The 22,975-nt window shown below is 38.6% G+C and overlaps 1 protein-coding gene across 5 annotated transcripts in view; it reads left to right on the top strand.

Moving 5' to 3' along the window:
• pxb (putative Hedgehog signaling attenuator pxb) overlaps positions 1 to 22,975 on the top strand; it is a 291,061-nt gene that overhangs the window by 116,906 nt on the left and 151,180 nt on the right. Inside the window, exon 1 of one of the 5 annotated variants that reach the window (XM_090173163.1) lies at positions 19,384 to 19,459. The exons of the other annotated variants lie outside the window; for them this stretch is intronic. The gene's annotated coding sequence lies outside the window, so the exon portion shown is untranslated. Of the gene's footprint in view, positions 1 to 19,383; positions 19,460 to 22,975 lie in introns of those variants that run through there. 5 annotated transcript variants of the gene reach the window in all.

The raw sequence follows: 22,975 nt of genomic DNA, 5'->3' as shown, positions 1-22,975 counted from the left end.
AATTTTTAACCTATATTTAACCTATATTTTAGAGATTCCAAACCTATAATACCTATAATTTTTTAGAGGGTATTAGCTGGGAACCCTGTAAGTTTCTTTTGAAACCCGTGGATTTTGGACTAGTATTTCGCTTATTGGCCATCATACATTTATTACAAATCGTTTAAAATAAGAAAAACGGCGTGGAAAGCCGGAAATTAGTGAAGCCTAGAGCTCGGCGAAACAGATAAATTAACCGCTCAAGTTTTGATTAACCATAAAAATTACGATTAACTGTTTATCCATAGATATTATCCACGGCTATATAGCAATTTAGCATGTAAAATAATCGGATTTTTTTGGATAATTTTCGTTTGTGGATAAAAATAAACCAAGTGATTATTTCTTATCTAAACGGCGAGCTCTAGTGAAGCCTAGGCTAGCAACTACGCTACTACCAAAAATCTACTGCTCTCAATTACTTACGAGTTTGCCAGATAAATATTTTTCTCTCGCACCAAAAACCGGCCAAACCTTTACCTCCTCCGAACTCAAAGGGGGAAAGCACACCACACCGATTTTATAGAACGCTCTATTGGGAACAACGATAATAACAGTCAGGGAAAAGTCAGGGAATTTAAAAATGGGCCTAAAAAGTCAGGGAAATGTCAGGGAATTTTAAGAATTGGTAAAAATCCAGGGAAACGTCAGGGAATTCAATTTTATCTGGGCACTTTTTGAAGGTAATTTAACTCTAGATGTATGACAAATTCCACGATTATCATTTATTTCCTTGAAAGTTTGGCTAATTTTTTTAACATTGCAATAACCTTTTTACTGAAATATAAGGCCATCTAAATTTATTAAAATATAAAAGTAAAATATAAAAGAAAAAATTTGGCCTTAATAAGTCAGGGAAAATCTCTTAAAATGGTCAGGGAAAACAGGGAATAGTCAGGGAATTTGAATCTGAAAATTTTGTGGCAACCCTGTCCAATGTATATAAAGAAATAAATTCTTGATTATTCTTAAAGGCAACATTTTATGTTAAGTGGGTTTCTTGTAGCAGCTCCTCTCGATATTATTGCGCCTAAATAAAGGCGTAACAAGGTGTTTATCGAGTATCAAAACAATTCCTAAATAATTCATAATGATAAGGAGGAAACGGGATTAAGTGGATAAAGACGAGAAAATTTGAAATTCTCGTCCACATTATTGCGCTTAGGTCGCGTTTTAAGATTGCTCGGAGCTTCGGAAGCCCGCAGAGATAGTCAGAGAGAGTTTAGCTTTGATCCAATGCTTTATTATTCGACTAATAGAGATAAATGATCTTTTTGTCCCACCTTCTGGATATCATGTAACCCATTAGTGGAATCAAAAACGGGGGAGGGAGGAATACCTCCGAAAAGGGGTTCTGCAGCCGGGGGGGTTGTGGGCGGACGCCGATGCTGGTGTCACTGCGATTCATACTCCACGCCGCCGTCGCTATGGAGAGATGCCGAGGAGGAGGAGGATGGGACGGCGTGTATAGTCTTCCAGGAGCAGACCAAGATGTCCGGATGAGGGAGCTTAAATCTCCCCGTGATTTATGTGGGACAATTCCGGGCGACAGAAACAGGGATCTAGCATCGATTAAGGCCCCCCTTCTTGCCCACGTTGCTTCTCCGCCGCTTCTGTGCGCGCCCCCCTCCCCCTCTCTCTCTCTCAGCTCGTACTTGCCTATAGACCGCAAAGTGCAAATTTTGCCCGAGGAGAAGATGCAGTTTTCCTATGGCCTAGTTAGCCCGCTGCACCATCTTACCATCTTCATCCTCTCCGTAGCATCGTCATCTCCACTGTCGTATCTCGCTCCTCCCAGCCGCGCCAAGAGTAGAAAAGGGGAAGTTGTCTTCTCCGCGGGGCACCGGAACGCTCGTGTTCTAGTTTGGCCATATTTCTGTCCGAATTAATTTACTTGGCCCTCTGTCTTAACGGGGGGAACTTTTCCCTATTTTCTTTGCCAGCCCGTCTCACCCTTAATGTCGTCTTTCAGTTTTCTGGAGAAAGAAATTTTTACCCAATTGAAGTGCCCGTAATTTGAAACCCTAAACATCGTCTTGACCTTATCGCTCTTCTGCTGAGGAGTTGCTGGAATTTTGGGTTTAAACGTATAGATTTATATTAAAATTTTGCGTATCCGGCAGCTTAATTACTGTCTCTACTTAGTATTTGACACTTTTTGGTTAATTAGTTGAATATATAGTTAAAAACGTGTGTTATCGAAACATTTTCAATGCGTTCAAACTTCGTGTAATTAGTCCCTTAACTGTAATGTTATTTTATTATTTGTGCAGTCTATAAAGTTTGTTTGGTTTCTTTTGGGTTTTTCAAAAGAATTTTGACCTTCATTTGTTCATAATATATTTAAAATTGTGCAAATGTAACTTCAAAATTCTATTTTTCGTAACAAAGCGAGTGCTTATAATATTCTGAATTTACGAAATGTTTGGTAAACGGAACGTTTTCAGAATATCAAACAGCGCGTCATAATTTGTCTTTAGGCGTTGCTCTTCCGAAACGGAAATGAACGTTGAACGTTTCGGAAATGTTCCCCAATCAATATTTTGTTCGTTTAAGTTATACGATATATAAAGTTGGTTTTCGTGGGCGATCAGTCACGTTTTGTAATTGCGTAAAAATGATTTGGCGTCGTAGTTTTCGTAACTCCGTTCTTTCGGTTCGCGGACAATAGAAAAGTGGCGCGCCTATTGATAACAATGGAGAGGGGCGAACTGGCGACTTTTTTACAAAATAGGGTCACACCTTTTTGCACACTGTTGGGGCCGGAGGAAAATAGGAAACCTTTAAAATGCAAAATCCTTTTATCGCGAAAATATCTTCTTATATAATATTGCAAGGACGCGTCCTAGGGCTTATGTTTCCCGCTCTTTCTTGTTTCGTATATAAACAGGTAACCCTTTCGCCTCCACCATTTCTCCACCTTCGCCGACAGAGTTCCCGCGCATGTAAATCAGATTTAGCCCGTGATTTTTGCCGCTTACCGCCAACGCGAAAGGTAAAAACGGACGAGGAGGGGACCTGCTCGTTTGGCCCCGAGCGTGACCTAGCATCAAATTGGGAATAAAAATTTTCAAAAGGATGAAAATCCCTCCAATGTTCCTGGATGGCATTTGGGCGATGGGGAGGGATCGAGATCACTAGACTTTTTCGCCGAGTACTTTAAAGGAGACGTCGCCGTAGCTTTTACCGACCGGGTATTATTGATTGAAGTGTCACGTGAGGTTCGACTCCGATACTTAATAACCTTTAGCTTATTCCGTACCACGCCGCGACTTGGTCCTCGCTCGCCGGTTCGCTCGGACTTTGTTGCGAAGGGAAAAAGACGGAAATGGGAAGTTGTCGCGGCGAAACATTCTTCGTATTTCGTAATCATACTTTTTGACCTACTTTTACCCTGTATATTTTGTTCTTTTTACCCAATACGATTCGGAAGAGTTTTCGGATAGTCTGAACTTTGGAGTTGGCCAGATTAGTCATCGACAATTTTGCTTACGTTAATATACTTCGTAAGTGTTATGATCCGACGATAATATGATTACCAGCTCTCGAGTAGCTTCTAATGGATCGTCGTGTTTTGATAACGTTTAAGAACTGTAAACCGTGTCGTTGTTTCATTGAAAATACTGTTTGACATCAAAGGTCGGAAATTTCGGATTCCGAATTTGTTATTCATTATTTAACCTTTCACTAACAGATCAATGTTATATAAATCGAATTTTGTATCCATGGTTAAAAATTTATAATAAAATTAAAATAACACGACTGATACTTCATGGTTTTAATTTTTTTTTATTGTAAACCTAGTGCTTGACAAGGGGTCACGTACCCGAAAGCTCGCAATTTTAACGATTATAACAATTAATTTTTTTTTAAAACCATGAAGTATCAGTCGTGTTATTTTAATTTTATTATAGACCAATGTTATCTTTTTGTTAGTGAGAACGCAAATGTTGGGTTTAAAAATCCTATAATCGGTACTGTTATAGTTGGTAGACCGATAGTCGGAAACTACTACGCTTGTTCGCATTCGAAAAACACATTTCCTAATCGTAAATTGTTCCATAGCATTTACGAAATATATTTAATTCGTCTAGTGACCTCCGGAAACCGCGCAAATGACTCGGTAATGCCTTTTTCTGGCTAAAATATCCGCTTCGTAAGTAAATTCTGCCCAAAACACGCAAAATCTCCCCCCACCTTCATCCGTAATTAGTGGCGCTCTCGCTGACGAAAATGGCTTCGCCGTTTTTGACGATGGCGTAGAATTTCCCCTCCTTTTTGGGCCGACGCGTCGCGGAATTTTCGGGGGTCCTTTTCGCCCGACGAGCTGATACGAGAAAGGGTAGCTCTTCTCCGCGGTCGAACATCAGTCGCCTTTTTATCGCCCTATTAAAAAAAGTGGAAAGCTACTTAACGGCTTTAAATATTTAGCAGCGGCTGCGACGGGCTTCCCAGATAATCATTTTCGCGGCGATCTGCCCGCGTTCGCGTTCGCGATTTGGTGGCGCCGAAAACGCCAAATCGACATTTCTGCTGACGATACTTCAGTTACGTTTAAAACAGGGCCCTAAGTAACCTCGCCGCTGCCGGACGATCGATACGGACTGCGCTTGCTTTTTACTTTCAACGCCTCATTTTTACAAACAACGCGAGCTCCTTGACTGCCTTCGTATCCGTTGTACTATGTAGTAAATTAAACGTAATTCGATCACACTTTTCCCGCTAACCTATATCTCTGCATCAAAATACTACAGATGGCGCTAAATTCCACTTCTAAAGCTAATAATGGCTTATTTTCCACTAAAGCTAGTCTTAATTTATTTTCATTTACGCGCGTAAAATGTTTTGTATGTGTCCAAGTTGAGTGGAAATCAAGCATTAAGCCGCATTTTCACGCTCGCTAGTAGCGGGTAAAAATGCTTAAAATAAGATTCCGGTAGTTAAATTTTAAAGCCAGGCTAAGTAGCGGACAAGTTAAATTTAACGGGTTTTCTAAGCGGAAGCGAAAAATATCTGTTTGAAACAGATCGAAGCGAAAAATTAAAATTCTATCAGCGGGTTACGCACGCTAGCGGTTACTTCTTCTTTCGTCTTCTAACGCGACCAATATAGTGGTTAAGCTTAGTTTCCACTAACGCGAAATTTCTTTACGCGCTTAAAACCCTTATATGTGCTAATGTTGAGATTCCCGTCACGCGTGGAAATGGAAACCAAGCATTATTTTAAGCTTATTACGTACGCTAGTGGAAAGTGGCTTAATGCTTGGTTTCCACTTCCACGCGTAACGGCTCTTGCTTAATGCTTGGTTTCCACTTGCACGCGTAACGGCTCTTGCTTAATGCTTGGTTTCCACTTGCACGCGTAACGGCTCTTGCTTAATGCTTGGTTTCCACTTGCACGCGTAACGGGTCTTGCTTAATGCTTGGTTTCCACCTGCACGCGTAACGGCTCTTGCTTAATGCTTGGTTTCCACTTGCACGCGTAACGGCTCTTGCGTAATGCTTGATTTCAATTTGCAGGCGGAACGGCTCGAATCTTAATGCTTGATTTCCACTTGCACGCGTAACGGCCCGAATCTTAATTTTGACATATACAAAGGTTTTTACCAGCGTAAAGAAAAATATAATTACGCTCGCTAGTGGAAACTAAGCATTAGTAAACTTAAGAATGCATTGATAGTTCTGCCAACTACGATTCTACGATATTACCTTATTATTAGATCACGTTTGTGTTGATGAAAATAACTTGAAAATCGCGCAATCGATTTCGTTCGAGGAGAAACCGTTGATATGCTTTTAAGAAGGAAATTTGAATTAAGTTAATTTTAAAATAAAAAGAACGCACGTGTGACGCCTTTCGGTTTTACAAATAAGAGCTCTATTTGGTCGCGTTTTAAATCGTTTCCTATATTATTCTAATCGGCCTAATGGATCAATGCAACCGAAATCTGAAATTATACGTTACATAAACAGTTTTTGTTATCATCCAAGTACGCCTATATAAAATTGGAATATTTGAGATATGATCGGCATTACCTAGATTGATAACAATATTTTCCCGTAAGAGGGCAGGTTTTCGGCTAATTTACCTTTTAAGGAAATATTTCCGGGTGGTTTTTTATACAATTTATATATCTTTATAAATAAAGAATCGCATAGAAATGGCCCCGTCATTTGCGGAATTTACATTCTAAAGTCAGAGTGAGAGTCGGCAGTGGATTGATAACAACCCTTGTGTTTCTTTTTTTGGCTCTGTTGGAGATCTCGCGGTTCTAAGGGGGTGTAATTTTGGTGGGGGGAGGGTTGTAATTTCTTTTATTGCCCCCACAAATTGGTGCAGAGCTCATTGGGCATTCACCTCGCGCGGTTCGAGCCGGCTCATTTTCTCCCCACTACCGCCAACTCTTCTAATGTTTCTGCCTCTTTTCTACCCATTCGCAAATAAATGCCTAAATTATTCATTCCTTCAGAACGTTAAATTTTTTCCCGTCCCCCTCCCCCTCCTTTATTCGTAGTTCGGAGAGGTATAAAAGGGGCTGTTATAGTCTAAATCGTTTTCTCTCCTCACCGGCGATCGAAGTTTGGCTAACCTCTTATTTCAACACGCTGTCTAGTTAGCCGGCCAGGGGAGATTGATTACGAAAGGGAAATACGCGTGTCGGTTGTCACCGGGATTATACGCCTACTTCTGCAGAAACTGTAACACTGGTTACGTTCTCCCCCCTGCGCGTTTCCGTTGCTCTACTGGCCGCGATCGAGTCCAAAAGGGTTAGCTGACATTGTCGTCGCGGTGTGGAGCCTTCCTCTCTTTACTGTGGACGAACTGCGGGCTGACCTTGTGACCGGGGTTTCTTAGTGGAAGTTCCTAATGATTGATTCCTCGATCTTGTTGCGTTTTCATTGCTCCGTGGACTGTAATCGTTCTTTGCCATCGATTTCCCGCCTTTTTCTCTTCCGCGGTTCTCGGGTGGGGGGACCTTTTATTATTTTACTCATTCTCTCTCGGCACGGGCTACTGTTTCTAATTTAATATCAGGACGGCAGACCCTTTCTGTTCCTGGAAATTAGAGGAAGGAACTTCCGCGACAACATTTCAACACATTGTCGTAACCAGAGATTAACTTTCGCGGTATCTTCAGTCTTAAGATTTCAAAGAAGATCGACATAGTGTATCCTGGTGGTTCGTGTCTTCACTGGAACTATAACTTGTCAGCTTCAAGGGTAGTATTGAGGATATTGCAAACCAAATTTGCACCTGTAGAAAGCTATCGTACCATAATCGACCCATACCAGGGACAGATATCATTAGAAAAAATTGATTTGTAGCCAACCACTTGTGTCATTCTTGGAATCTTGGAGACAGTGAATAACGGTTTTTAAGTACGCCTAACAATTACTATACTCAGGGTTGCAACACGCCAGGGAAATGTCAGGGAATTTAATATTTGTCAAAATCCAGGGAATTCAATTTTATGTTGGCACTTTTTGAAGGTAATTTTACTCTAGATCCAATTCTATGATTATCATTTATTTCCTTGAAAGTTTGGTAATTTCTTTCTACATTGCAATACCCTTTTTACTGAAATATAAGTCAATTTAAGTTTATTAACTTCTGATAAAAGTAAAATATAAAAGAAAAACTTTGGCCTTAATAAGTCAGGGAAAATCTCTTAAAATGGTCAGGGAAAACAGGGAATTTGAATCTGAAAATTTTGTGGCAACCCTGTCAAAGTCGAATTTGGATCTGTCCATATTCGTAAGTTTGTCACAACTCATCGACATCATTTAGGTTGATAAGTACTACAAACGAAATACGGAAAGTACTAAACTACGACAAAGTCATCATATAAATAAATAAATAAATAAATAAATTTTGCCTATAAAAAGTAAGGGAAAACCGAGAATAGTCAGGGAATTTGAATCTCAATTTTGTGGCAACCCTGATACTTCAATAATTAATTCAAGATGAACGGTAATACAATTTAAATTCCAATGTTATCAGGGCTAAATCTTAAAATATATTAAGAGCTTCAACAGCGGTTGCTTTCAATGTACAACCCAAAAATGCACCTTTAAAAGAAAACTGTTATTCTATTAGAGTTGCCGCAATACAGTACCTGAAAACCCTGGAATTCCTGGAAAAGTAAGATGGTGTTATGAACTTGATTGAAACATTATGATATTATCCAACTTCAAATCCAAATTTGTTTCCCGTTGAAACTAAACAATCCTCTCAAATTCCGGTACCTTTTCTTTTGTCATCTTTTTCTTTAGCAACGTAGGTGTTCCCTATATTATAATCTTAAACGCATCCGGTAATTCTTTTCCGGAAATAAGTACCTTTGAAAGAGAAAACTTAGCAGAATACGCGTACAATCATTTCCTTGGAATATGGAAACCTCCTTGTAAGGCAGTATATAGTATTTTGAAAACGGTGGTGCTGTAATTCAATTTTATATACCCATTTACACAAGCAGACAAATCTCACCTATGATATATTCCGATACCTTTCTCCAAGTTTACGTAGATAGTTGTTTAGCAACCCTTCTTTGAACGAATAATCTTCTTTTTCACTCTAAAAGACAATCAGCACAGCTTCCTACTTTTATTATTCAGTGCTCAGAGAGACTTGAAAATATCAGTTAAAATCGGTTTGACAATAGCCGTTATGAATCCTGTTATTTTATTAATTTATCGGTGCGATAAAATAGCGATTAATATTTAAATATTTATTTATTCAATCAGAATTTCTTTATCGCGCGTCCCGCCCCAAATCTTTTTCTCCCAACGGGAATAAAGCAAAACGCAAAAAGCTATTTTTGTCTTTTTTTTTAAGCGTATCTCATCTAAGCTTCTCTCCGGGGTGCTATACGGGGAAGAGCAGGGGTTCGGGGCCAAAGGCTGGGTGTCCCTCGGATGGGTATCGAATGGTATTTCTTGTTGACAATGGCGGATTTGAGAGCCTTTTATTTTTCCATTCGGGGATTGGGTTGCGCAAACTTCCGTCCGTTTTCATTTTGTTCCGCCAGAGCCCATCACCTTTTTGACGAGGGAAAAAATACTCTTCTCTCTCTTTTTATTATATACCTTGTCAAGATTTCTTTTTCATTTTAGCCCCCTCCCCCCCCCCTCTCTCTGTTGTACGTCGATTATGACCAGCAAACCTTTTTTACTGAGGCTTATATGACGAAGCTACATTGTTCGACATCGTATTGTACACAGCACTCTCGCGCGGAGTTGCACATTCTCCGGACACCTATCAACCCTTGTTTTAAACGTTTGTCGTTTCATATTTTCTTCATTCGATACAGATTTAGCTTTTCTTTCCAGCCAAAATCCAACTAGAGTTTTAGCCCACCAAATTGACTTAATTAAACAGTTCAGACTTGGTAATCGCACACATTTACAAGGAGACATCCCGAAGTGTAACCCACCGATTTGGTTCAAACTCGGGGGATTGGTAGACCTTCGTGTAACTTGAAAAATCCTAAAGGTAATTTATTCAATGGGAAACCGTTTTGCCATGGCAACGAAAAATATTTTTGACAACAACAAATGGAAATTTTCCCATTGAAAATAACATGGGATTCTGACCGATTCCTAAGACCACCCCCTGTGAAAAATTTTAACAAATTTAAAAATTTCGAAAATGCCAAAAATTTTAAAAATATATAAAAATTAATTAAAAAAAACCATCAAAATTGATCAACTTTTGATCAATTTGAGGTCAAAATCCCATGTTATTTTCAATGGGAAAATTTAATATTTTGTGTTGCCCATTGAATAAATTCCCTTTAGGATTTTTCATGATACATGAAGGTCTACCAATCCCCCGAGTTTGAACAAAAGCGGTGGGTTACACTTCGGGATGTCTCCTTGTTAGTAATTTATTGTTCTATAGCTAGTGCGTTAACTACCAATAAACCAAACGTTTTGGACGTGAATATAAAACATTAATCGCGGTAATCTCCGAATTCGTCGTAAACTTGAAGACACGGAATTCCGATATAGTCCCTTCCCCTGCCTTTGATGACACGTGTACATACCGACATAGGAAACACTATCAAATTAGTGGATTCAAATTCGCGACAGTCAAACTTATTAGCGATTATATTGTATGTTGCGAATTCTGCTTAAGAATATTTGTCGAATCTTTTTGTCCTGCAGGAAATAAATGTATTCGTCTTTGGGTCGAGAGAGGGCGTTGGTAGCTGTCGCTCAAGCAAGCAGAGGACAGGGGGGAACGCTTTCGGGCGTACAAAGGCGACCAATTTATTTGCGGGAAGAGTAGTTGGCGGCGCCACAGCCCCATGCTTTAGTGTCATTAGGACTGGCAAGAGTTATTTTATCAATGCCATAATAATTACACACTGTGTTCGTTTGTTGCACGACCAAATGATTAAGCAGGCCCGTAATGAGGCTCCTCCGCACCACCTCTCGCGAATCTCCCGTTTCGCCACCCTCCACGCCGCCCGCCGAACGCCTTAAATTGCCAAAACGTTATATATAACACGTTCGCCTACCTTCGTCTCGTCGGACCCGCTTTCCAAATTAAACTTGGAACTTTAAACGGGGCTCGGAGGTAGGCCATGTTTTATATCGTTTATTCCCGAGCTATTATCATTTATTAAGAGGGTCGCCTCCTCGTAAATATATTCGCGGTCAATTTACCCTTCGCTGCCCCCCCCCCTCCTCACCCCTTTGTAACTTCTCTAATTCCGCCAGGGTGCGTGGGGGACCTTCTCCTCCTAATACCTGCAGCTTCGTAAGCTACTTTTATTTCGTCTGAAATTTATAAATATCTCATCCCAGTTAACAGCCTTGGATTGATTAAACGTGACGTTAAATCTGCCTTTCGAAAAACAACGCAGAAACCATTCACAAGGAGAGTACCCGAGGTGTTACACACCGATTTTGTTCAAACTCGGGGCATTGGTAGACCTTCATGTAACATGAAAAATGCTAAAGGGATTTCATTCAATGGACAACGGTTTCGCCATGGCAACGAAAAATGTTTTTGACAACTTAAAATGGAAATTTTCCCATTGAAAATAACATGGGATTTTGACCGATTCCAAGGAAAATAATAAAATACCAAAATTATAAAAAAAATTGATAAAAATTGTCGAAAAAAATCAAAATTGGTCACATTTTTATTAATTTTTTAAATTTTTTCACAGGGAAATCGGTCAAAATCCCTTTATTTTATGTTGTCAAAAACATTTTTCGTTGCCATGGCAAACCCGTTGCCCATTGAATAAAATCCCTTTAGGATTTTTGAAGTTACATGAAGGTCTACCAATCCCCCGAGTTTGAACAAAATCGGTGTGTAACACCTCGGGTAGTCTCCTTGCGTTACTCGTCTTTAGAAATATAGAAAGTTTCCTCCAATTACATATTTACTCGAATCTGTAATTTTCATATTATATTTAATTGGAAAATGATCCGTTATATGGAAAAATCGTTACTTTTATTTATATATTTAGTCCCATCACTAGGGGTTACTAACTAAAAAAAAACTGTAAACCTGATTACTAATTACGAAGTAATTCCATCGATTCCACATATTTTCTTCTGATCCCAAAATGATTACCGAGCTCTACTATTATTTCTACTCTATTACGTTATTTTTTTCTAGATTACTATTCAATGCCCCTGATTATTCTAGATTACTCTGGAATACCATGGAATATACGTGAATAATGTTGAATACCGATTACTTTATTCAATTTTAATAAGTTAATACCATTGATTATAATTCGAGTACTGTTGAATGCTCCTGATTACTCTTGATTACCCGTGAATACTGATTACTGTGTTCAATTTTAATAAGTAAATACCGTTGAGTATAATTTTATTACGTTGGATTACCACTTGATTAATGGTGAATCCTGTTAATTACCACTTGATCAATGGTGAATCCTGTTAATTACCACTTGATTACCACTTAGATAATGGTGAATTCTGTTAATTACCACTTGATTACCACTTAGATAATGGTGAATTCTGTTAATTTCCAGTGATTACTCACAAATTCTACTGATTTTTCAATTACCTTTACAAAAGCAAATGATTACCGTACATATCAGTAAATAATCGATGATCTTTGATGAATAAGCGAATATCAAATGTCTGACGCACGCGCAGTTAGCAGAAAAAACCAGTATATGGACGTCATACTTTATCATGAACTTATATGACGTCAGTTTAGGCTTACCTTTTTTTGTGAAAAGGAACTCCCTAATACTTATTTTGAAGGCGTATTTAACCTATAGTTCGTGCTTGTAGAGATGACGCTTCGTATATATAATTAGGTCTTTAAGAGGTGTGCACTCTTTTTCCAGCTTTTAATATAATATTTTTGATTCACGACTGTCTGGATACTTTATAATCATTTTTGATTTAAATAAACATTCTTCGAGGTATAGCATCTTTTCCCCCCTCTTTATTTTTCTTTCGAGTATCAATCATTGAACGGGGGGGGGGGCAAACGGAGTAGTCCCCCCCCATGAACGGCAACCGGGAGAAAGTGTAACGGAAAGAGGGAGGGGGGCAAACGGGGGCGAGAAGTTTGGCTGTAGAAAATCGCAATTCTATGCAAATAGGGGACTCGTCCCTTTCCCTGGCAGCTTTGGGAATGTTTTAAACGCCCCCTCCCGGTGCTCTTGCGCAATCGTGGCCATCACTGGGGAAGGAGGGTGGTGGTCTGCGAAGGAGAGACATGAAATATTTTTTGCCCTCATTTGTAATCTTTTCCCTCGCTGGCTGGCGCGATAGGATTCGTTCTTCGATTTATTGGTAAATGGATGCGCCAGCGAAAAGGGCTGCCGGAAAGGGTTAATCCGACCGAATTAACTCCTTTACTTCCTGCTGGTAACTTCTATTTGGAAAGTTTATCTTCCTTGATACACTTTTGACTATATTCTCGTGTTTAATTGGGTGAATATGACAACAGATATGTTTTCTTAATTGCCGTAATTATCATTATAGCTTTAAACCGCCATCTCTCGGGAATCTTATCGAATCAAAGTTCACAATTAAAGAGTTTACGCGGGCTATTTGGAAGTTTTCAACTGTCATAAATTTGGTTACGTTACGCGAAATTGGAATATTTGATTGTTTTTTATTTTAATGCTGTAAACTTACAAAAGTGTAAAATAAAGAAAACTTTTATAATTTTCGGAGGTTAATGCTTTTAAACCGAATTCTTGCAATTCTATTTAGCTTTAATTTTTTCATTTAAATTGATTCAATTGAAATTACAGTATAGAATTCGCGATAAAGGGTCATAAAGCTTCTATTTGGAATTTCTATATTGCTTAAAAATTTCCGATATCGTCTCTTAATTTTGAGCAAATACATCCCCACGAAAACCTAAAAGTATTTCAATGGATACTTTTTATATTTAAATCGCACATTCAAGAAGCTGCCAAATATTTATCCCAAAGTTCTCCCACTTAATTTAAGTGGGAGCCTCCTACGAAGCCCCCCCTTTCTCCGGCTCAATTGAGAAGGGGATCCGATCCGCTCAGGAGAGAGAGAATTCAGACGATTGCTTTTTGAGTTTCTTAAGACTCTGCAAATATTTACCTCGCACAGGCGTCAGAAAGAAATGTATTTGATATTTTCCCCGTGCTATTACAAAACTGGAAACCTTCGTGGATTCGGGGGCTATTGCCCCCTGTACCGCTCCCCCCGTTCCCTCTCCCCCTTCCTTTGGCGGAACGGGTTTTGCATTGCCAATACCCGAGTAGAAGAAACCCCCACATTGGAGACGCTATGAAAAAATCTATAAGGGGTCAAAAGAGGGGGTAGGGAATGAAAATTTAAATATTTCTGTATGCTGGCGAAACCCGGGAAGCGCGAGCGAGGGTGGCTAGCGGAAAATAAAATCTAAAGAAGAGGGAAAAACTGCTCGGAAATGATTTCACCTGGCCGAGGAATTTTAATAAGAAAGGAACTACCCGTCAGTTTATTAAAAAAGTTTGTCGAAATTGGAAAAATATGCAGTTTCCAGCAACGCCATCTCACGACGCTTTCTCTTTGAAATATCGAATTTATTAAAGAAAAAGATTTAAATTAAAATTTGGCTTAGCCTGAGGAGTTTGCTTATTACTCCGAGGCTAACCTCCGGACTCGCTATACATACAAGCGCGTAGGTGTTTTTTGGGTATGCTAATGGCTCGATGACAGCCAGCTACGCGAATAATTTTGAAAATTAATCACTTTTTCCCGGCGATATTTTTTGGAAAGGCATTTAATAACCTCATTATGGAAAGAACGTCGTGCGCGCTTAGTGTTTCGAACGCTTGTTATCTATCCGGAATTCACGATGATATTCCGAGGGGCTGCTAGAGTTTAAATGGGTAATCAAAACCACGTGAATATGTATAAAATCATTGGCTGTATTTACGAAATATTTCTAATATTTTATTTATTTTTAATTGGAATTTCCAAACCTCCAGTTACTACTGGGAAAATATAACTCAAAATATATGTATACGGTTTTAATATTTTATTATCTTTAGATTATTGTTTTCAATTTGAAACATTTTAAAATACGTTTTGACAACTTAAATTGTATATGTAGATCAATATATGTTTTTATAGTTTAATAATTTATTTAGAATGTTTTCTATTTAAACATTTCCATTTCTAAAACTTTAATAAGTACTTTTTGACAATTTAATGTTAACTATAGCTCAAAATATATACTATTTAATATTTTAAATAATTGCTTTAATGAATATTTTGAATTTAAACATTTCAATTTATAAAACTTTAATAAAGTACGTATTAACAACTAAATGGTAACTATAAATCAAAATATATATTATTTAATATTTTAAATAATTTCTTTAAATGAATATTTTGAATTTAAACATTTCCATTTCTAAAACTTAAATAAAGTACTTTTTGACAACTTAATGTTAACTATAGCTCAAAATATATACTATTTAATATTTTAAATAATTTCTTTAAATGAATATATTGAATTTAAACATTTAAATTTATAAAACTTTGTTAAAGTACGTATAGACAACTAAATGGTAACTATAAATCAAAATGTATACTATTTAACATTTTTAATAATTTCTTTAGAATTTTAGATTAATATTTTCAGTTTAAATATTTCCATTTCCAAACCTTTATTGAATTACGTAATGACAACTAAATGTTTACTATAGCCCAAAATATATACTATTTAATATTTTTTAATAATTTATTTAGATTAATATTTTCAATTAAAACATTTCCATTTCCAAAACTTTAATAAAATATGTTTTGACAACTTAAAAGGTAAATGTAGTTCAAAAAATATACTATTGTTTTAAATTTTGAAGTCAAAATAACTATAAAATTACGTTCAAATATTAACGAAACGTATATTATCGTTAGATCAATTTAACAAAACATTACTAATGATTCGATATTAACAGAACCTAAAATTCGTAACAGTGAAATTCGCGATACGCGTCCGGTTTCAAAATAAGACTTGGAAGAAAAAAAATAATACTAATAACGCCAAAAAGAGAGGATCCGTTGTTGGTAAAGTGCGCTGGCTGCGGATAGCGAAAGGCAAGAAAGGAAGGCTCTTTGGAAGTTGCGAGCGAGGCGTCGTCCCCGTTCTTTATTTCAAGTTCTTCTTTCATTCTCAGCGCGCCGAAAGAGATGAGAGACGAAGGCGCGCCCCTCGCAAATTCCAATTCCTCGCCCAGGGCAACTTGCACGTTAAATGAGCCTGAACCAAGAACCCCCCCCCCCCTCCTCCTATTTTCTTCTCCTTCCCATTCTATTCTGGCTGGCTTTCTAGCTCTCTCTGCGAAGGGAGAAAGATAACACTGTTTGTTATAATATGTAATACCTATATCTGCTCTTTGGTCCCAATCGAAAATGTCAATTATACCCACCATATTTACGCGAAATGTATTCTCAATAAATAATTCGCGTAAAGAGACTTTAATACATACTAAAATGTCATATTTTTTTAAGTTATTTATTTTACTTCTTTCTTCGTTGGTGTTATTTTAACATTTCAACTCACAAGGAGACGACCCGAGGTGTAACGCAGCGATTTTGTTGAAACTCGGGGGTTTGGTAGACCTTCATGTAACTTGAAAAACCCTAAAGGGAATTTATTCAATGGGCAACCGTTTAGCCATGGCAACCATAAATGTTTTTGACAACACAAAATGGAAATTTTTCCCTTTGAATATAACATGGGAATCTGACCAATTTTTTTATTTATATTTTCTAATTTTAGGATTTTTAAAATTTTTAATTTTTTACATATTATTTGAGGGATTATTACCACGCTGAAAATTTAATGTTCCCAGGATAATATCGTATCAGGAATCCATACCTCTACTTGGAATGTTTATCCTGTCGTATGGTAAGATAACTGACGGCTTTGGCCCCGCCTACTAGAGAAAAATCCAAGCATTCCAAGTAGAGATATGAATTCCTGATCGTATAGATGTTACTGCTAATGTTATTAGCGTGGAATTTGTATATTCTCAAGCTCACTAATTGGCGTCACTAATTTTGTTTTATCTCATTTTATTCATTTATTTTTGGACCGTAATTTGTTTGATCAGTGTTATATTTAGCGTTATTTAACTAAGGAAATACGCTAATTTCAATACACGGATTCGTTTTAAGGTGTTATCGTATAAATATTATTCAATTTCGCTTAAATGTGTTTATCTTTTGGGTGCGAAAGTTCATCGTACACATTCGCACAGAGAAGTGGCCGCAGAATGAGTTTTAAAACCGGTTCCTGTAATTTAATACCTTTTGAAACCCAAGTGTTTGCGCTTATTTTAATGCTATACATGAAAAGGAGACGTTCAATTCGGTACTTAACCAAAATATTGTTTAGCTTTAAACAGGCCCAGGTTATGGAGAACTATGGACTATCCCCCTATCAAATTTCTTTATTTTAAGGTTAGTTCAGACTAAATAAATGCAACAAACGCCACGACGGCAAGTGTCAACGTAAGTTAGGCTTTTTACAATTTTTTTAAAGTCAATGTGCGTCATTTTCGCACTAACCTTTATACTGTAATATTGGTGCGTCACAACACCAACTACGTAAATTTTTTAACGTTTTTATACGTTTCTATAAAGGGTTAAACACTTCATAACCATAATCTTATGTCACTATCATTTCTCAGTAGTAGCATATAACCGAGAGAAGGGGCACGTTGCCCGGTGAGATACCGTCAAAATAATACCCCGTGTTAATTCAATGGGGCACGGTGCCAGGTGAGATACCGTCAAAATAATATCCCGTGTTAATTCTATGGGGCACAGTGCCCGGTGAGATACCGTCAAAATAATATCCCGTGTTAATTCTATGGGGCACGGTGCCCGGTGAGATACCGTCAAAATAATATAACATGTTAATTCTATGAGGCACGGTGCCCGGTGAGATACCGTCAAAATTATATCCCATGTTAATTATAATTATGTTGGTGCCCGGTACCCAATTTATATACTACTTTTCTCAATGAGTATTTGGTTTGAATTAAACTTCAGAAATATGAAAATCCAGTTATTTTTATATTAAATATTGAACTTTGTTATTGACAAATACAATTTTGACCATATTTTGTATGGTTTCCCCAGCTTTTGGGGGGGGGGGGATCTGTTGGGTACCCTATCTATGACACAACGGAATTCAACTTAATATATAACGTTCTATACAACCCCAAAGATGGCAGCGCTGGTTTTGCGAGGGGGGGGGGGGGGGTTAGGGGTCGGGGGAAACCACCGTGTCGAGGGTGTTGGGAGAAACACAGAGAGAAGACAAAATGAAGTCATTTGCGGAACTCATCTAGCTCAGGGCGAAAACACAAAGAAACGAGATTGCACCGGTACCGCAACTCCCCTCGCCAAAAAAATGGAATAAATAATATGACCTTCCCCCGAGCTCTTTAAACATTTTCTACTCGCGTCTCTATCTATACCTAAAAACAGAACTTACCTATTACTATTCTCGAAGGCTAGACGAACCTCTTCCCGTTTATACTGTTAATCTCGGGTAACATTTAAGCTATAAAACTATTCTGTATCTCCTTTTGGGGAGCCTTTTTAATTGACTCTTTGATTCATGACATTGAAATAAGCCAAAGGGTTACATTTAAGGCAACGCTTGATAGATTCCGCGGGGGAAGAGGGGGGGGGGGGGTATTTTAAAGTAGATAAGACCAGAATGAAGTTATGAAACACCTTCTAGTGTCGGCTGATAATATTGAGAAATTTATACTAAAATACTAGATGCCAATATCCTCATTAAATTGTCTAAAAACTAATTTCCCGTCGTCTGTTCGCAGTCACCTTGTTTTATTAACATACATTTCGCGGCGATTGGCATTGAGTATCTAATACTGTCTTATATTAAATTTAATTTTCATACACGGATATTTCAGTATACAACAACAAAGTATACGAGAAAGTTGTTGGTTATAATTAGGCATAGTTTCATTTTAATTGACTTGAAAAATAGATAACCGGTTGACGTGAATAATATTGTATATTCCAAGGATATAATTCTCGTATTACTAACATATATATTCGAATACCGGATTTGGTAATGTTTTACTACAAACACTTGCGGTAATAATTTTTATAGCGTTTCTCAAAAGGTTGAAAGTTCTTATTTTCACTTTAAGATTAAGTAAGATATTTTGTAACTGATATCAGTCAATTTCTTCGCTTTTTTGGAAATTTTCGGTGTTGACGACCGGATAAAAATTTCAATAACGCTAAACTTTGTAGTCTTACAAGTCCTTTTTTTTGAAGAGGGATAATCGTGTGCAGGAAATTACATTTTCTTGGGTCGTCGTCGCTTATCGAAGTTGACTATATTTGCCCCGTAATCAGGAACTCTACAGTTTTTCTCCGTGTAAAGGAAGCCAGTGACAACTTGGAGTGACACGACAACGTCCCTGTATTGCTTTCTATCCTTATCTGTAATAGCGTATTATCAGCGAGGGCGAGGCTTCACCGTGGCTTTATCGCGGCTACGACGAAAAACGTGAATATTCCGCTTTTGTTTTAGCAGGGCGCCTCCTTATTTTTGCCCATTATGGCGCTCGTAACTTGTTCGGCGTGTCAGGTAACTCGACCGAGGCCGTCGATAATATCCTTAGCTAAGTCGCGTCTGGATTGACTTGTTTACCCGAGGTGGGCGGACATTCGATTCAATCTCGATATTAGCCGCCGCGCGAGATTTTACCCTCGTCTGACAGTCCTTTCTGTCTCAGTTCGTTATAATTTTTTTCTCTCGATTGTTGTCATTGGCGTCTTTTCAACGATTAACGTCAAAATGAACTTGTAAAGAAGTTGCGCTGTTAGTACGAAAGTTATATCGCCTCCGGAATCGATTTGTTGTCATTTATCAGGCGTTTAATTTAGTAAGTGATTTTTTGTCGTATGTTTCGAATAAGGATTTCAATAAAATCATTACGCTTGCCGAAGTTGTTTTAATGTACCGCTTTCGTTACGAGATACGTCGGAGTTCAGTTCAGTTTTGAAGCTTAGATCTTTATAAAAAGGACGACTCGTCGAATTTTAATTAATGTCGTGTTCAACTTGTTAAAATGTTCCACGCGCTCTTTCATATTTTAGCGTAAAAGTCTCTCTCATTTTTTTATTTGAGCTCGAGCCCGTTTACGCTAAAATATCAAGACGCGCGTGGAACTTTTTGAAAAGTTAAATAAGGGATAGAGTTTATGCTAGCTAGGAGCAACAAACACAAGGAGAACGCAGCAAGCTTTTAAAAACGCTAACGAAGGGTTGTGTACGAATTTCATTGGACGAGCGTTGTACGGGCGGGGGGGGGGGAAGACAATTTCCGAATTTTCCCCTTTTGACGGCAGCAGGCGCTTAAGCGTCTAGCCAATGAAAAATGTACACAAGAAAATCCACGACTTTGGACGGGTTGCGTTCTCCTTGTGTGGGGTGCTGTGTTTGTTGCTCCTAGATGCTAGCGTCTATTGGCTATCATAGTGTAACGTCACTTCTACGTCAAGAGTGACGCGCCCGATACATCTAAACAAGGAGGCCAATGTTACTTCATAGAGTGGGCTATTATATTCTTACCTTCGATCAACAAAATGTAATGACTCGCTCGTGTAAGTGTATACTCGATATGTTCTTTGAAGATTCGTTTCGGTCCACTCACCCTTTTCTTAATTTTTAAACAGAGTTTGAAGTACCGAAATTATTCCTTAATATACCTCGAAGCCCTCTGGTCATGGCCCGACCCTAATTATCTTTTCATGACCTAGTTTCCTTTCAACACCAGATTTTTAAGCGCTTTACAACAATTTGGGGAATTTAAAGTCTTCCCGAGCATAGGCTAAGCTGAAAGTTAACGTTTAGACCGGGAATATGTTGGGCGAAAGTCCGGTTCGCATCGCGCTGACTTTACCTTCTTCGACGCTCGATTGAACCATCAGCCGGGCCACGAGTGTCGGATAGAGAAATAAAAAAAATCGAGGCTTGTATTTCTGTGTTTATTCAAAGGCCCCAAAAGCTCGGAAACCAAAAGAATCTTTTCTTCGACATGTCTTTTTTGCTTCGGTTGGTCTCTAATAACGAGGCACCTGCACAAGCCACGCTCTCCTCCCCCCCCCCCCTTCGCCCTTCGAGTGTTCCCATCCTCCCCGCCATTCCTCCATTCCCTAATTTCGGCCTCTCTCCCCTTTTGGGGGGGTCTTTCTACTCTTCTTCGACGGGGAAGGTGTTCCTAGGTCGTTTTGAGAAATGGCGCTCCAAGATAAACGACCAAGCTCGGCCTGGCCATGCCCGCTATATTCCGGCTACCCCCGAAAGACCAACGCCAACTGACGGCGAGGCGCGGCCTTCGAGTACGCGCATTTTACCCCCTTTCCTCGGCTTTTCGCGAGTTGTCAGCTTCCGTTTACACTAGCCGGTACGGCGGCGAGCCAGCTCGAGAGAAGAACTTGGAAAATTGCTTGTTTTCTTTTTTAGCCCCGGTATGTTCCTCTCGGAAGGTTGAGTCGGGTTCGCTTCCACCTTGGTTTGCCGTTAACTCTTTCCCCCGATGAAAATTTACAAACCGGAGTTAGCGTATTTGTTAATGGTCGCGGTTTCCCGTTTCGTCAGTCTATCCTCGCTCAGCGACGCCAATTCCGCGAAATGAAGTCCGTCGTCCGTTCCTTACCAATAATGAACAACTTTTTCTTCTCCCGAACTTACTTCTCCGTTGCCTTCGATTCTTGTCTCTGGAACGGGCCTGGTTCCGAACGGTACTGGTGATGCCCCAAAAATCGGACAAGATCACTAGCTTCAACCATTTTTTCGTGGTTCATTTTTGTATTTTTTTCGGTTTTTCTCCATTATGGTAACTCTAAATTAAGTCCAGTGTATGCCTAGTAGAGAAACTGCCAAGAAACTGGAAATTTGTCAAATTTCAAAGTATTAAAATTACAGGATAGGTTAAAGGTCTACGATGATTTTAGACTCCTTTTATGGTTATCGCTGAAATCTGAAATGTAACTGTTTCACTTAGAAAATTGGTAGCAAAGTTACTGTAACAAATTCTAGAGCAAAGTTCATAAAACAAATTTCCAACACATTTTACGGTTATCACTGAAAGAAAAGGCTAGCGATAACTACAATGCGGAACTAAGTAACCTTTAAACAAAAACCAGTTTTTGCTAACGGAGGAAAAAACATTGGGAGGGTCTAGATGTACAAATCAACGTCAATGATCAATTGGTGAAATGACATTTGTGATTTTATTGCTCCAGCTGAAGTCTCGGCAACATCACAGCTGAAAAGCTAAATCTTTCACATTAATACTCATAGAACAGAAAATTCGTGGAGCTAAGAATACCTTAATGATCATGACTTCAAACCACAAAAATCAAAAAATAAATTCCTAAATTAAATTACCCAACATTTTTACTGACCAACTTCATGGTTTTTGTCGGCTTCAGGGTGACTGAAACACTGACGACAATCGCTGGCGTCACTTAACTCACTTGACTCGGACGCGAACGTAATGAGCTTCGAAGTTGCGTGTGGGCTTGAACTGATAAAAAGGCCCAAAATAGAGACTATCTATCTGGTAAAATACCCGTTACCCACCGCAGCGACTCCCGACCGACCAAAAACGGGTCTCGGCGAGGGATATTGATGACTCAATTACAAATCCCCCCTAGAGCCCTTAAAAAAATATATAAAAATCAGAATAAAAAAATAAATGAAAATCCACTTAAGAAATCCTTATTTGCATGAAAAGGACTAAGTCTCGGGGAGGAGGGGAACCCGTCTGGATTTAGTATTCGCCAGATTAGTTTCCCTTGGCGTCCGTCCACCCTTGAAAACGTCGGTGTAGACCTTTTCAGCCATCCCATCCGTCATGTCCCCGCCCGCGTCTCGTCTTCCTTTCAATATGAACTTTCTTTCAGACGAAGCACTGATTCTTCTCCTCCTCACTCCGTTTTTTAATCTCGCCCATTTTTTTTTAATTAAAAACCGGCTTTGCCCCCCGTAATTGCAATCAAAAACTCTATTTAATAAAATTTTTGGAATCTTTCGTACATCATTTTTTTATTTTTAAACCGATCGATTCGTTTATCGCCAGAGCACTTGCGCGTGACGTCAGCTCGAAAAACCACGAGCTTTTCGTTCCCCGCTCGCTCCACCACGCGCTTACGGTTATTTCGAAAACCGAGCACCACCTTTTACTCTTTTAATCGGTAATTTTAAACCACGTAGTCCATTCGCTCTCGAGTGAGCTTTTTTCTTACTCTCTGGTAATTGAATCTAATGTAATTATTTTCCTAACTTTTATAATATATTTTTTTATCGGCGCGTATAAGAATGAATGGTGCTTGAAGAGGGAGTTGGGAGGGCGAAAAGGCCCTGGTGTCACGTAGCTGGAAAATCATTTTCCT

The sequence above is a fragment of the Leiobunum rupestre genome, chromosome 4 (genome assembly GCF_980474605.1).
Source record: "Leiobunum rupestre chromosome 4, qqLeiRupe1.1.hap1, whole genome shotgun sequence".
Lineage (NCBI taxonomy): Eukaryota > Metazoa > Arthropoda > Arachnida > Opiliones > Sclerosomatidae > Leiobunum > Leiobunum rupestre.
Note: the sequence above shows the minus strand (reverse complement) of the source record. Positions and strands in the feature narration are given on the sequence as shown.